Source organism: Struthio camelus, chromosome Z (genome assembly GCF_040807025.1).
Source record: "Struthio camelus isolate bStrCam1 chromosome Z, bStrCam1.hap1, whole genome shotgun sequence".
Taxonomy (NCBI): domain Eukaryota; kingdom Metazoa; phylum Chordata; class Aves; order Struthioniformes; family Struthionidae; genus Struthio; species Struthio camelus.
The window spans coordinates 264,510-276,568 of NC_090982.1; positions in this window are offsets into that span (position 1 = coordinate 264,510).

The window sequence follows — 12,059 nt, forward strand, 5'->3', positions numbered from 1 at the left end:
AGGCTGAGGGAGGGCAGCGGCAGGGTCGCGCGTGCGCAGCCACGGCACTCACCCGTCCTGCGGAGCCGCCTTCCTCCTGCGCTGCCCGCCCAGCTCGAGCGTCTGGTAGTCGGGCGCACGCAGGAGAGGAGGCGCCGGGCGCCGAGCGAGGGTGCACGGCATGCGCCTCTCAGCGTCGGGCAGGGCCTGGGGCGGAGCCCGGGCTGCGCTGCCCGCAGCATGGCCTGGCCTCCGGGCATGTGCCATCCTGTCGGGGTGGCGAGGAGGTGCAGACTGGCAGGCGCCGTGGCCCACGGCCGTGCAGCACCGGCACCTCCATTGTGAGTGCGGCGCGGGGCCATTGTGAGGCGCCCTGGGTTGCCCGGAGACGTGGGGCGGGCGGGGGGTGGGGGGGTGGGGTGGGAGGGGGTGCCGAGGGGCCGTGGGGAGGGGCTGGCCCCCCCGCAGGCCGTGGCCCCGGCAGTGCCCCGCGGCTCTGCGGCCTGCAGGCCGTGCCCGGCTCCGCCAGCGGAAGCCCCCGTCTTGTCTTGCGGCGCCAGCAGTTGCGCCGTGCCCTCCGTGCCGTGCCGGCTCTTGCCCGGCTGGATGCTGCCAAGCGAGCAGCACAGGGCCTGGCCCTCCTTGTGCCACCTTTGCCCCACTGACTCCAGCGGGGCTGCCTGCTGTGTCCCAGGTGGGGAAGAGAGTGGGCAAGAGCAGCTGTGTGGCTCCAGCTGGGAAAGGCTTGCCAGCGTGGCGCAGCGCCCCATCCCAGTCCTCGCGGTGGCTTGGAGACGCGCCTGAGCGCAATGACCGCTGCCCTCTGGTGCTCCCGCTAGCCTTTCAGAGCGGGAAGCTCCTCGCTGTGCCTAGGGACGGTGGAGGCGATACGCAGACTGGGCCGGAGGGAGGGTTTTTGCGGCAAAGGAAGGCGTGGGCCCTGCGGCAGCAGGGAGAGCCCTGCCGTGGGGGCGCCCGCTCCAGCCCCCCTGCCCGCTTTGGGAGAGCGCGCGTCGGCTTTGGCCTCCTCCCTCCACCTGGCGCCCCCCCCCGAAACCCCCCCCGCCGCCGCCCCCACCCCTCCGCCCACACTACTACTGCCGAGCCCAAGGCCCATCTCCACACGCCAAGCCCAAGCGCTGCCCACCCGTGCCGGGGCAGCCAGGGCAGGGCACGAAGGGCATCAGAGAGCTGCGCTGCGAGACGCGCCGCAGTAGGGGGACGGCAGGGGTGTTCGGGCAACGGCCATGCGGCTGGCAGAGGGCCTGTGAGACGCCTGCGGGCAGGCCCTGGGCCTCTCTCGCAGCACTGGCCTGAAGCCCGACGCCAGTCGCCAAAGCGGCACCCTTAGGCCGGGCCCCTGCTCTGGCCTTTGGCCTGCCACAATTGCTAAGGCAAATGCCACAGCTGTAAGGCCTTTTGCAAGCTCCTAGGCCAGCCCACAGCCTGATCCCTCAAGCGCCCTCGTGAGGGGCTCCTCCATGTCCTGTGTTCCGGCGGGCCGGGAAAGGGAGGGAGGGAGGGAGGGAGGGCGGGCGGGCGACAAATGTGTCACCTAGGCGTTCCCGCCGAGCAAGAAGGGTGCTGTTACAGAAGGGAGCGAGAAAGGTTGCGTGAGGAAGTTTATCAGCAGCCGGAGGCGTGAGTGCTCGCAACACTGCCATCCCAGGGATCTGGCGGGCCCCAGCTGATGGACCGAGCGTCGGGTCTTGAGCGGTGCACTCGGGGGCTGCTGTGGCTGCTTCAGTCCGAGGCGGCCTTCCTCGGCAGCTCTCCACGCCTCGTCGCTTCCCGTGGGCGGTGGCTGCAGAGCGCGTGGTCAGGAGAGCCTGGGAAACCTGACGGCGTCCACGCGGGCTTCCTCGGGGCCTGGGACAAAGCAGAGGAAGGGAAGCGGTGAGAGAGGCCGCCGCGCCGGGCCTGCTGTGCGGCCTCGCCTCAGCCCGCCTTGCTCTTGGCAGGCCAGCTGCGAGGGGCCGTGGAGGGAAAGGAGCTGGCGCTGTGGCCCCCACCCTCGCCCCGCCCCGCTGTGGCGTCGCTGTTGCTGGGAGGACGCGGTGGGCGAGGGGGAAGGCCGCGGGGGCAGCGGAGGGCTGGCCGAGGGCCGAGGGGTGTGCGAGGAAGGGCTGCGTCGTTGCAGCGCTGGCAAGGCAGAGGCCCTGCAGCTGGGGCTGCCTGAGGGGAGGCGCCTCAGGGATGGAGGCCTCGAGGGAGGCAGGCCGGAGCTGAAGGGCCTTGGCGTGCCGGCGGCATGCAGGGAGGGGGTGGCCTGTGCACGGGCAGCTAGGCAGAGCCCGCGGCTGGGGCTCGGGGGCCGAGGGGCGGGGGTGCTGCGCTGCCGCAAGGTGCGCGGCTTCCCCAAGGCGGAGGGCGGTTGCGCGCGGGCTCTGCGGCTGGACGCAACTTACAGGCTGGCCTCCTGAAGCGCTGCGCGGCGCTTGGGCTGCCTGCCCACTCCCACCAGCGAGCCTGCCAAGGAGAAGGGACGCTGTTGAAAGGTGCTGCCGTGCTGAGCTTCGCCAGGCTGTGCTGCGCTGCCGTGGGCTGCCCTGGTGCAGGCACCCTAGCCCCTGCCCTTGGCCGGGGGGGGGGGCCCTTGCGTGCCCACTGCTTCTGCTGGCCCTGCCTGGCGTGCGCAGCGCTCTCGGTGCCCGTGGCCCTTGCTTGTCCGCGGGCAAGGGAGGCAGCACTTCCTACCTGCTCTGCCTCGGTGCCTTCGGTGCGCACCAGGAAAACGGGCTGCGCGAGCCCCTGCACGATGGCGGCGATCCTCCGGATGTGGCGGGGATGGGGGCTGTTGCGCAGCTCGGGGAGCCTGTCTGGCGGCTCGGGCGCGCGCGTTTCGGCCCCGAGGACGTTGCGCGGCACTCTCTCCCGGTGGAAGATGCGGGAGAAGGTGTCAGGGCTGCGAGAGAGCAGAGAGCGCCATGGGCTGCTGGAGGGGGCCGGCGGCCGCCTTGCTGAGGGCTGCCCTGGGCACAGCGCAGGGCGAGGCAGCCAGCGAGCCGCAGAGCGGGAGCCGGGGCTGGCGCCTTGCTGCCTGCTGGCTGCAAAGCTGGCCCCAGCGGGGCGGGCGCGTGCTGCCGGGGGCGTGCGGCTGGCGCTGGGGCAAGGCAGCGAGCGAGCAGCAAGGGGCTTTGCTGGGGGCCGCGCGGGGCAGCGCGGGGCCAGCGCAGCTGGGCCCGGCCGGCTCCCTCGGCGGTGGCCGGCCGGGCCGAGGCCAGTGCGCAGCGGCGCCCGGCACCCGAGCTCTGGCCAAGGCGGCTGCAGGCCGCTGCAGGGAGCCCCGCAGTGGCCGAGCAGCCGTGGGCGGCCGTGGGCAGAGGGCCGGGAGGCTGAGGGAGGGCAGCGGCAGGGTCGCGCGTGCGCAGCCACGGCACTCACCCGTCCTGCGGAGCCGCCTTCCTCCTGCGCTGCCCGCCCAGCTCGAGCGTCTGGTAGTCGGGCGCACGCAGGAGAGGAGGCGCCGGGCGCCGAGCGAGGGTGCACGGCATGCGCCTCTCAGCGTCGGGCAGGGCCCGGGGCGGAGCCCGGGCTGCGCTGCCCGCAGCATGGCCTGGCCTCCGGGCATGTGCCATCCTGTCGGGGTGGCGAGGAGGTGCAGACTGGCAGGCGCCGTGGCCCACGGCCGTGCAGCACCGGCACCTCCATTGTGAGTGCGGCGCGGGGCCATTGTGAGGCGCCCTGGGTTGCCCGGAGACGTGGGGCGGGCGGGGGGTGGGGGGGTGGGGTGGGAGGGGGTGCCGAGGGGCCGTGGGGAGGGGCTGGCCCCCCCGCAGGCCGTGGCCCCGGCAGTGCCCCGCGGCTCTGCGGCCTGCAGGCCGTGCCCGGCTCCGCCAGCGGAAGCCCCCGTCTTGTCTTGCGGCGCCAGCAGTTGCGCCGTGCCCTCCGTGCCATGCCGGCTCTTGCCCGGCTGGATGCTGCCAAGCGAGCAGCACAGGGCCTGGCCCTCCTTGTGCCACCTTTGCCCCACTGACTCCAGCGGGGCTGCCTGCTGTGTCCCAGGTGGGGAAGAGAGTGGGCAAGAGCAGCTGTGTGGCTCCAGCTGGGAAAGGCTTGCCAGCGTGGCGCAGCGCCCCATCCCAGTCCTCGCGGTGGCTTGGAGACGCGCCTGAGCGCAATGACCGCTGCCCTCTGGTGCTCCCGCTAGCCTTTCAGAGCGGGAAGCTCCTCGCTGTGCCTAGGGACGGTGGAGGCGATACGCAGACTGGGCCGGAGGGAGGGTTTTTGCGGCAAAGGAAGGCGTGGGCCCTGCGGCAGCAGGGAGAGCCCTGCCGTGGGGGCGCCCGCTCCAGCCCCCCTGCCCGCTTTGGGAGAGCGCGCGTCGGCTCTGGCCTCCTCCCTCCACCTGGCGCCCCCCCCCGAAACCCCCCCCGCCGCCGCCCCCACCCCTCCGCCCACACTACTACTGCCGAGCCCAAGGCCCATCTCCACACGCCAAGCCCAAGCGCTGCCCACCCGTGCCGGGGCAGCCAGGGCAGGGCACGAAGGGCATCAGAGAGCTGCGCTGCGAGACGCGCCGCAGTAGGGGGACGGCAGGGGTGTTCGGGCAACGGCCATGCGGCTGGCAGAGGGCCTGTGAGACGCCTGCGGGCAGGCCCTGGGCCTCTCTCGCAGCACTGGCCTGAAGCCCGACGCCAGTCGCCAAAGCGGCACCCTTAGGCCGGGCCCCTGCTCTGGCCTTTGGCCTGCCACAATTGCTAAGGCAAATGCCACAGCTGTAAGGCCTTTTGCGAGCTCCTAGGCCAGCCCACAGCCTGATCCCTCAAGCGCCCTCGTGAGGGGCTCCTCCATGTCCTGTGTTCCGGCGGGCCGGGAAAGGGAGGGAGGGAGGGAGGGAGGGAGGGCGGGCGACAAATGTGTCGCCTAGGCGTTCCCGCCGAGCAAGAAGGGTGCTGTTACAGAAGGGAGCGAGAAAGGTTGCGTGAGGAAGTTTATCAGCAGCCGGAGGCGTGAGTGCTCGCAACACTGCCATCCCAGGGATCTGGCGGGCCCCAGCTGATGGACCGAGCGTCGGGTCTTGAGCGGTGCGCTCGGGGGCTGCTGTGGCTGCTTCAGTCCGAGGCGGCCTTCCTCGGCAGCTCTCCATGCCTCGTCGCTTCCCGTGGGCGGTGGCTGCAGAGCGCGTGGTCAGGAGAGCCTGGGAAACCTGACGGCGTTCACGCAGGCTTCCTCGGGGCCTGGGACAAAGCAGAGGAAGGGAAGCGGTGAGAGAGGCCGCCACGCCGGGCCTGCTGTGCGGCCTCGCCTCAGCCCGCCTTGCTCTTGGCAGGCCAGCTGCGAGGGGCCGTGGAGGGAAAGGAGCTGGCGCTGTGGCCCCCACCCTCGCCCCGCCCCGCTGTGGCGTCGCTGTTGCTGGGAGGACGCGGTGGGCGAGGGGGAAGGCCGCGGGGGCAGCGGAGGGCTGGCCGAGGGCTGAGGGGTGTGCGAGGAAGGGCTGCGTCGTTGCAGCGCTGGCAAGGCAGAGGCCCTGCAGCTGGGGCTGCCTGAGGGGAGGCGCCTCAGGGATGGAGGCCTCGAGGGAGGCAGGCCGGAGCTGAAGGGCCTTGGCGTGCCGGCGGCATGCAGGGAGGGGGTGGCCTGTGCACGGGCAGCTAGGCAGAGCCCGCGGCTGGGGCTCGGGGGCCGAGGGGCGGGGGTGCTGCGCTGCCGCAAGGCGCGCGGCTTCCCCAAGGCGGAGGGCGGTTGCGCGCGGGCTCTGCGGCTGGACGCAACTTACAGGCTGGCCTCCTGAAGCGCTGCGCGGCGCTTGGGCTGCCTGCCCACTCCCACCAGCGAGCCTGCCAAGGAGAAGGGACGCTGTTGAAAGGTGCTGCCGTGCTGAGCTTCGCCAGGCTGTGCTGCGCTGCCGTGGGCTGCCCTGGTGCAGGCACCCTAGCCCCTGCCCTTGGCCGGGGGGGGGGCCCTTGCGTGCCCACTGCTTCTGCTGGCCCTGCCTGGCGTGCGCAGCGCTCTCGGTGCCCGTGGCCCTTGCTTGTCCGCGGGCAAGGGAGGCAGCACTTCCTACCTGCTCTGCCTCGGTGCCTTCGGTGCGCACCAGGAAAACGGGCTGCGCGAGCCCCTGCACGATGGCGGCGATCCTCCGGCTGTGGCGGGGATGGGGGCTGTTGCGCAGCTCGGGGAGCCTGTCTGGCGGCTCGGGCGCGCGCGTTTCGGCCCCGAGGACGTTGCGCGGCACTCTCTCCCGGTGGAAGATGCGGGAGAAGGTGTCAGGGCTGCGAGAGAGCAGAGAGCGCCATGGGCTGCTGGAGGGGGCCGGCGGCCGCCTTGCTGAGGGCTGCCCTGGGCACAGCGCAGGGCGAGGCAGCCAGCGAGCCGCAGAGCGGGAGCCGGGGCTGGCGCCTTGCTGCCTGCTGGCTGCAAAGCTGGCCCCAGCGGGGCGGGCGCGTGCTGCCGGGGGCGTGCGGCTGGCGCTGGGGCAAGGCAGCGAGCGAGCAGCAAGGGGCTTTGCTGGGGGCCGCGCGGGGCAGCGCGGGGCCAGCGCAGCTGGGCCCGGCCGGCTCCCTCGGCGGTGGCCGGCCGGGCCGAGGCCAGTGCGCAGCGGCGCCCGGCACCCGAGCTCTGGCCAAGGCGGCTGCAGACCGCTGCAGGGAGCCCCGCAGTGGCCGAGCAGCCGTGGGCGGCCGTGGGCAGAGGGCCGGGAGGCTGAGGGAGGGCAGCGGCAGGGTCGCGCGTGCGCAGCCACGGCACTCACCCGTCCTGCGGAGCCGCCTTCCTCCTGCGCTGCCCGCCCAGCTCGAGCGTCTGGTAGTCGGGCGCACGCAGGAGAGGAGGCGCCGGGCGCCGAGCGAGGGTGCACGGCACGCGCCTCTCAGCGTCGGGCAGGGCCCGGGGCGGAGCCCGGGCTGCGCTGCCCGCAGCATGGCCTGGCCTCCGGGCATGTGCCATCCTGTCGGGGTGGCGAGGAGGTGCAGACTGGCAGGCGCCGTGGCCCACGGCCGTGCAGCACCGGCACCTCCATTGTGAGTGCGGCGCGGGGCCATTGTGAGGCGCCCTGGGTTGCCCGGAGACGTGGGGCGGGCGGGGGGTGGGGGGGTGGGGTGGGAGGGGGTGCCGAGGGGCCGTGGGGAGGGGCTGGCCCCCCCGCAGGCCGTGGCCCCGGCAGTGCCCCGCGGCTCTGCGGCCTGCAGGCCGTGCCCGGCTCCGCCAGCGGAAGCCCCCGTCTTGTCTTGCGGCGCCAGCAGTTGCGCCGTGCCCTCCATGCCATGCCGGCTCTTGCCCGGCTGGATGCTGCCAAGCGAGCAGCACAGGGCCTGGCCCTCCTTGTGCCACCTTTGCCCCACTGACTCCAGCGGGGCTGCCTGCTGTGTCCCAGGTGGGGAAGAGAGTGGGCAAGAGCAGCTGTGTGGCTCCAGCTGGGAAAGGCTTGCCAGCGTGGCGCAGCGCCCCATCCCAGTCCTCGCGGTGGCTTGGAGACGCGCCTGAGCGCAATGACCGCTGCCCTCTGGTGCTCCCGCTAGCCTTTCAGAGCGGGAAGCTCCTCGCTGTGCCTAGGGACGGTGGAGGCGATACGCAGACTGGGCCGGAGGGAGGGTTTTTGCGGCAAAGGAAGGCGTGGGCCCTGCGGCAGCAGGGAGAGCCCTGCCGTGGGGGCGCCCGCTCCAGCCCCCCTGCCCGCTTTGGGAGAGCGCGCGTCGGCTCTGGCCTCCTCCCTCCACCTGGCGCCCCCCCCCGAAACCCCCCCCGCCGCCGCCCCCACCCCTCCGCCCACACTACTACTGCCGAGCCCAAGGCCCATCTCCACACGCCAAGCCCAAGCGCTGCCCACCCGTGCCGGGGCAGCCAGGGCAGGGCACGAAGGGCATCAGAGAGCTGCGCTGCGAGACGCGCCGCAGTAGGGGGACGGCAGGGGTGTTCGGGCAACGGCCATGCGGCTGGCAGAGGGCCTGTGAGACGCCTGCGGGCAGGCCCTGGGCCTCTCTCGCAGCACTGGCCTGAAGCCCGACGCCAGTCGCCAAAGCGGCACCCTTAGGCCGGGCCCCTGCTCTGGCCTTTGGCCTGCCACAATTGCTAAGGCAAATGCCACAGCTGTAAGGCCTTTTGCGAGCTCCTAGGCCAGCCCACAGCCTGATCCCTCAAGCGCCCTCGTGAGGGGCTCCTCCATGTCCTGTGTTCCGGCGGGCCGGGAAAGGGAGGGAGGGAGGGAGGGAGGGCGGGCGGGCGACAAATGTGTCACCTAGGCGTTCCCGCCGAGCAAGAAGGGTGCTGTTACAGAAGGGAGCGAGAAAGGTTGCGTGAGGAAGTTTATCAGCAGCCGGAGGCGTGAGTGCTCGCAACACTGCCATCCCAGGGATCTGGCGGGCCCCAGCTGATGGACCGAGCGTCGGGTCTTGAGCGGTGCGCTCGGGGGCTGCTGTGGCTGCTTCAGTCCGAGGCGGCCTTCCTCGGCAGCTCTCCATGCCTCGTCGCTTCCCGTGGGCGGTGGCTGCAGAGCGCGTGGTCAGGAGAGCCTGGGAAACCTGACGGCGTTCACGCAGGCTTCCTCGGGGCCTGGGACAAAGCAGAGGAAGGGAAGCGGTGAGAGAGGCCGCCGCGCCGGGCCTGCTGTGCGGCCTCGCCTCAGCCCGCCTTGCTCTTGGCAGGCCAGCTGCGAGGGGCCGTGGAGGGAAAGGAGCTGGCACTGTGGCCCCCCCCCCACCCCCCCCACCCTCGCCTCGCCCCGCCCCGCTGTGGCGTCGCTGTTGCTGGGAGGACGCGGTGGGCGAGGGGGAAGGCCGCGGGGGCAGCGGAGGGCTGGCCGAGGGCCGAGGGGTGTGCGAGGAAGGGCTGCGTCGTTGCAGCGCTGGCAAGGCAGAGGCCCTGCAGCTGGGGCTGCCTGAGGGGAGGCGCCTCAGGGATGGAGGCCTCGAGGGAGGCAGGCCGGAGCTGAAGGGCCTTGGCGTGCCGGCGGCATGCAGGGAGGGGGTGGCCTGTGCACGGGCAGCTAGGCAGAGCCCGCGGCTGGGGCTCGGGGGCCGAGGGGCGGGGGTGCTGCGCTGCCGCAAGGCGCGCGGCTTCCCCAAGGCGGAGGGCGGTTGCGCGCGGGCTCTGCGGCTGGACGCAACTTACAGGCTGGCCTCCTGAAGCGCTGCGCGGCGCTTGGGCTGCCTGCCCACTCCCACCAGCGAGCCTGCCAAGGAGAAGGGACGCTGTTGAAAGGTGCTGCCGTGCTGAGCTTCGCCAGGCTGTGCTGCGCTGCCGTGGGCTGCCCTGGTGCAGGCACCCTAGCCCCTGCCCTTGGCCGGGGGGGGGGCCCTTGCGTGCCCACTGCTTCTGCTGGCCCTGCCTGGCGTGCGCAGCGCTCTCGGTGCCCGTGGCCCTTGCTTGTCCGCGGGCAAGGGAGGCAGCACTTCCTACCTGCTCTGCCTCGGTGCCTTCGGTGCGCACCAGGAAAACGGGCTGCGCGAGCCCCTGCACGATGGCGGCGATCCTCCGGATGTGGCGGGGATGGGGGCTGTTGCGCAGCTCGGGGAGCCTGTCTGGCGGCTCGGGCACGCGCGTTTCGGCCCCGAGGACGTTGCGCGGCACTCTCTCCCGGTGGAAGATGCGGGAGAAGGTGTCAGGGCTGCGAGAGAGCAGAGAGCGCCATGGGCTGCTGGAGGGGGCCGGCGGCCGCCTTGCTGAGGGCTGCCCTGGGCACAGCGCAGGGCGAGGCAGCCAGCGAGCCGCAGAGCGGGAGCCGGGGCTGGCGCCTTGCTGCCTGCTGGCTGCAAAGCTGGCCCCAGCGGGGCGGGCGCGTGCTGCCGGGGGCGTGCGGCTGGCGCTGGGGCAAGGCAGCGAGCGAGCAGCAAGGGGCTTTGCTGGGGGCCGCGCGGGGCAGCGCGGGGCCAGCGCAGCTGGGCCCGGCCGGCTCCCTCGGCGGTGGCCGGCCGGGCCGAGGCCAGTGCGCAGCGGCGCCCGGCACCCGAGCTCTGGCCAAGGCGGCTGCAGGCCGCTGCAGGGAGCCCCGCAGTGGCCGAGCAGCCGTGGGCGGCCGTGGGCAGAGGGCCGGGAGGCTGAGGGAGGGCAGCGGCAGGGTCGCGCGTGCGCAGCCACGGCACTCACCCGTCCTGCGGAGCCGCCTTCCTCCTGCGCTGCCCGCCCAGCTCGAGCGTCTGGTAGTCGGGCGCACGCAGGAGAGGAGGCACCGGGCGCCGAGCGAGGGTGCACGGCACGCGCCTCTCAGCGTCGGGCAGGGCCCGGGGCGGAGCCCGGGCTGCGCTGCCCGCAGCATGGCCTGGCCTCCGGGCATGCGCCATCCTGTCGGGGTGGCGAGGAGGTGCAGACTGGCAGGCGCCGTGGCCCACGGCCGTGCAGCACCGGCACCTCCATTGTGAGTGCGGCGCGGGGCCATTGTGAGGCGCCCTGGGTTGCCCGGAGACGTGGGGCGGGCGGGGGGTGGGGGGGTGGGGTGGGAGGGGGTGCCGAGGGGCCGTGGGGAGGGGCTGCCCCCCCCGCAGGCCGTGGCCCCGGCAGTGCCCCGCGGCTCTGCGGCCTGCAGGCCGTGCCCGGCTCCGCCAGCGGAAGCCCCCGTCTTGTCTTGCGGCGCCAGCAGTTGCGCCGTGCCCTCCGTGCCGTGCCGGCTCTTGCCCGGCTGGATGCTGCCAAGCGAGCAGCACAGGGCCTGGCCCTCCTTGTGCCACCTTTGCCCCACTGACTCCAGCGGGGCTGCCTGCTGTGTCCCAGGTGGGGAAGAGAGTGGGCAAGAGCAGCTGTGTGGCTCCAGCTGGGAAAGGCTTGCCAGCGTGGCGCAGCGCCCCATCCCAGTCCTCGCGGTGGCTTGGAGACGCGCCTGAGCGCAATGACCGCTGCCCTCTGGTGCTCCCGCTAGCCTTTCAGAGCGGGAAGCTCCTCGCTGTGCCTAGGGACGGTGGAGGCGATACGCAGACTGGGCCGGAGGGAGGGTTTTTGCGGCAAAGGAAGGCGTGGGCCCTGCGGCAGCAGGGAGAGCCCTGCCGTGGGGGCGCCCGCTCCAGCCCCCCTGCCCGCTTTGGGAGAGCGCGCGTCGGCTCTGGCCTCCTCCCTCCACCTGGCGCCCCCCCCCGAAACCCCCCCCGCCGCCGCCCCCACCCCTCCGCCCACACTACTACTGCCGAGCCCAAGGCCCATCTCCACACGCCAAGCCCAAGCGCTGCCCACCCGTGCCAGAGCAGCCAGGGCAGGGCACGAAGGGCATCAGAGAGCTGCGCTGCGAGACGCGCCGCAGTAGGGGGACGGCAGGGGTGTTCGGGCAACGGCCATGCGGCTGGCAGAGGGCCTGTGAGACGCCTGCGGGCAGGCCCTGGGCCTCTCTCGCAGCACTGGCCTGAAGCCCGACGCCAGTCGCCAAAGCGGCACCCTTAGGCCGGGCCCCTGCTCTGGCCTTTGGCCTGCCACAATTGCTAAGGCAAATGCCACAGCTGTAAGGCCTTTTGCGAGCTCCTAGGCCAGCCCACAGCCTGATCCCTCAAGCGCCCTCGTGAGGGGCTCCTCCATGTCCTGTGTTCCGGCGGGCCGGGAAAGGGAGGGAGGGAGGGAGGGAGGGCGGGCGGGCGACAAATGTGTCACCTAGGCGTTCCCGCCGAGCAAGAAGGGTGCTGTTACAGAAGGGAGCGAGAAAGGTTGCGTGAGGAAGTTTATCAGCAGCCGGAGGCGTGAGTGCTCGCAACACTGCCATCCCAGGGATCTGGCGGGCCCCAGCTGATGGACCGAGCGTCGGGTCTTGAGCGGTGCGCTCGGGGGCTGCTGTGGCTGCTTCAGTCCGAGGCGGCCTTCCTCGGCAGCTCTCCACGCCTCGTCGCTTCCCGTGGGCGGTGGCTGCAGAGCGCGTGGTCAGGAGAGCCTGGGAAACCTGACGGCGTCCACGCGGGCTTCCTCGGGGCCTGGGACAAAGCAGAGGAAGGGAAGCGGTGAGAGAGGCCGCCGCGCCGGGCCTGCTGTGCGGCCTCGCCTCAGCCCGCCTTGCTCTTGGCAGGCCAGCTGCGAGGGGCCGTGGAGGGAAAGGAGCTGGCGCTGTGGCCCCCACCCTCGCCCCGCCCCGCTGTGGCGTCGCTGTTGCTGGGAGGACGCGGTGGGCGAGGGGGAAGGCTGCGGGGGCAGCGGAGGGCTGGCCGAGGGCCGAGGGGTGTGCGAGGAAGGGCTGC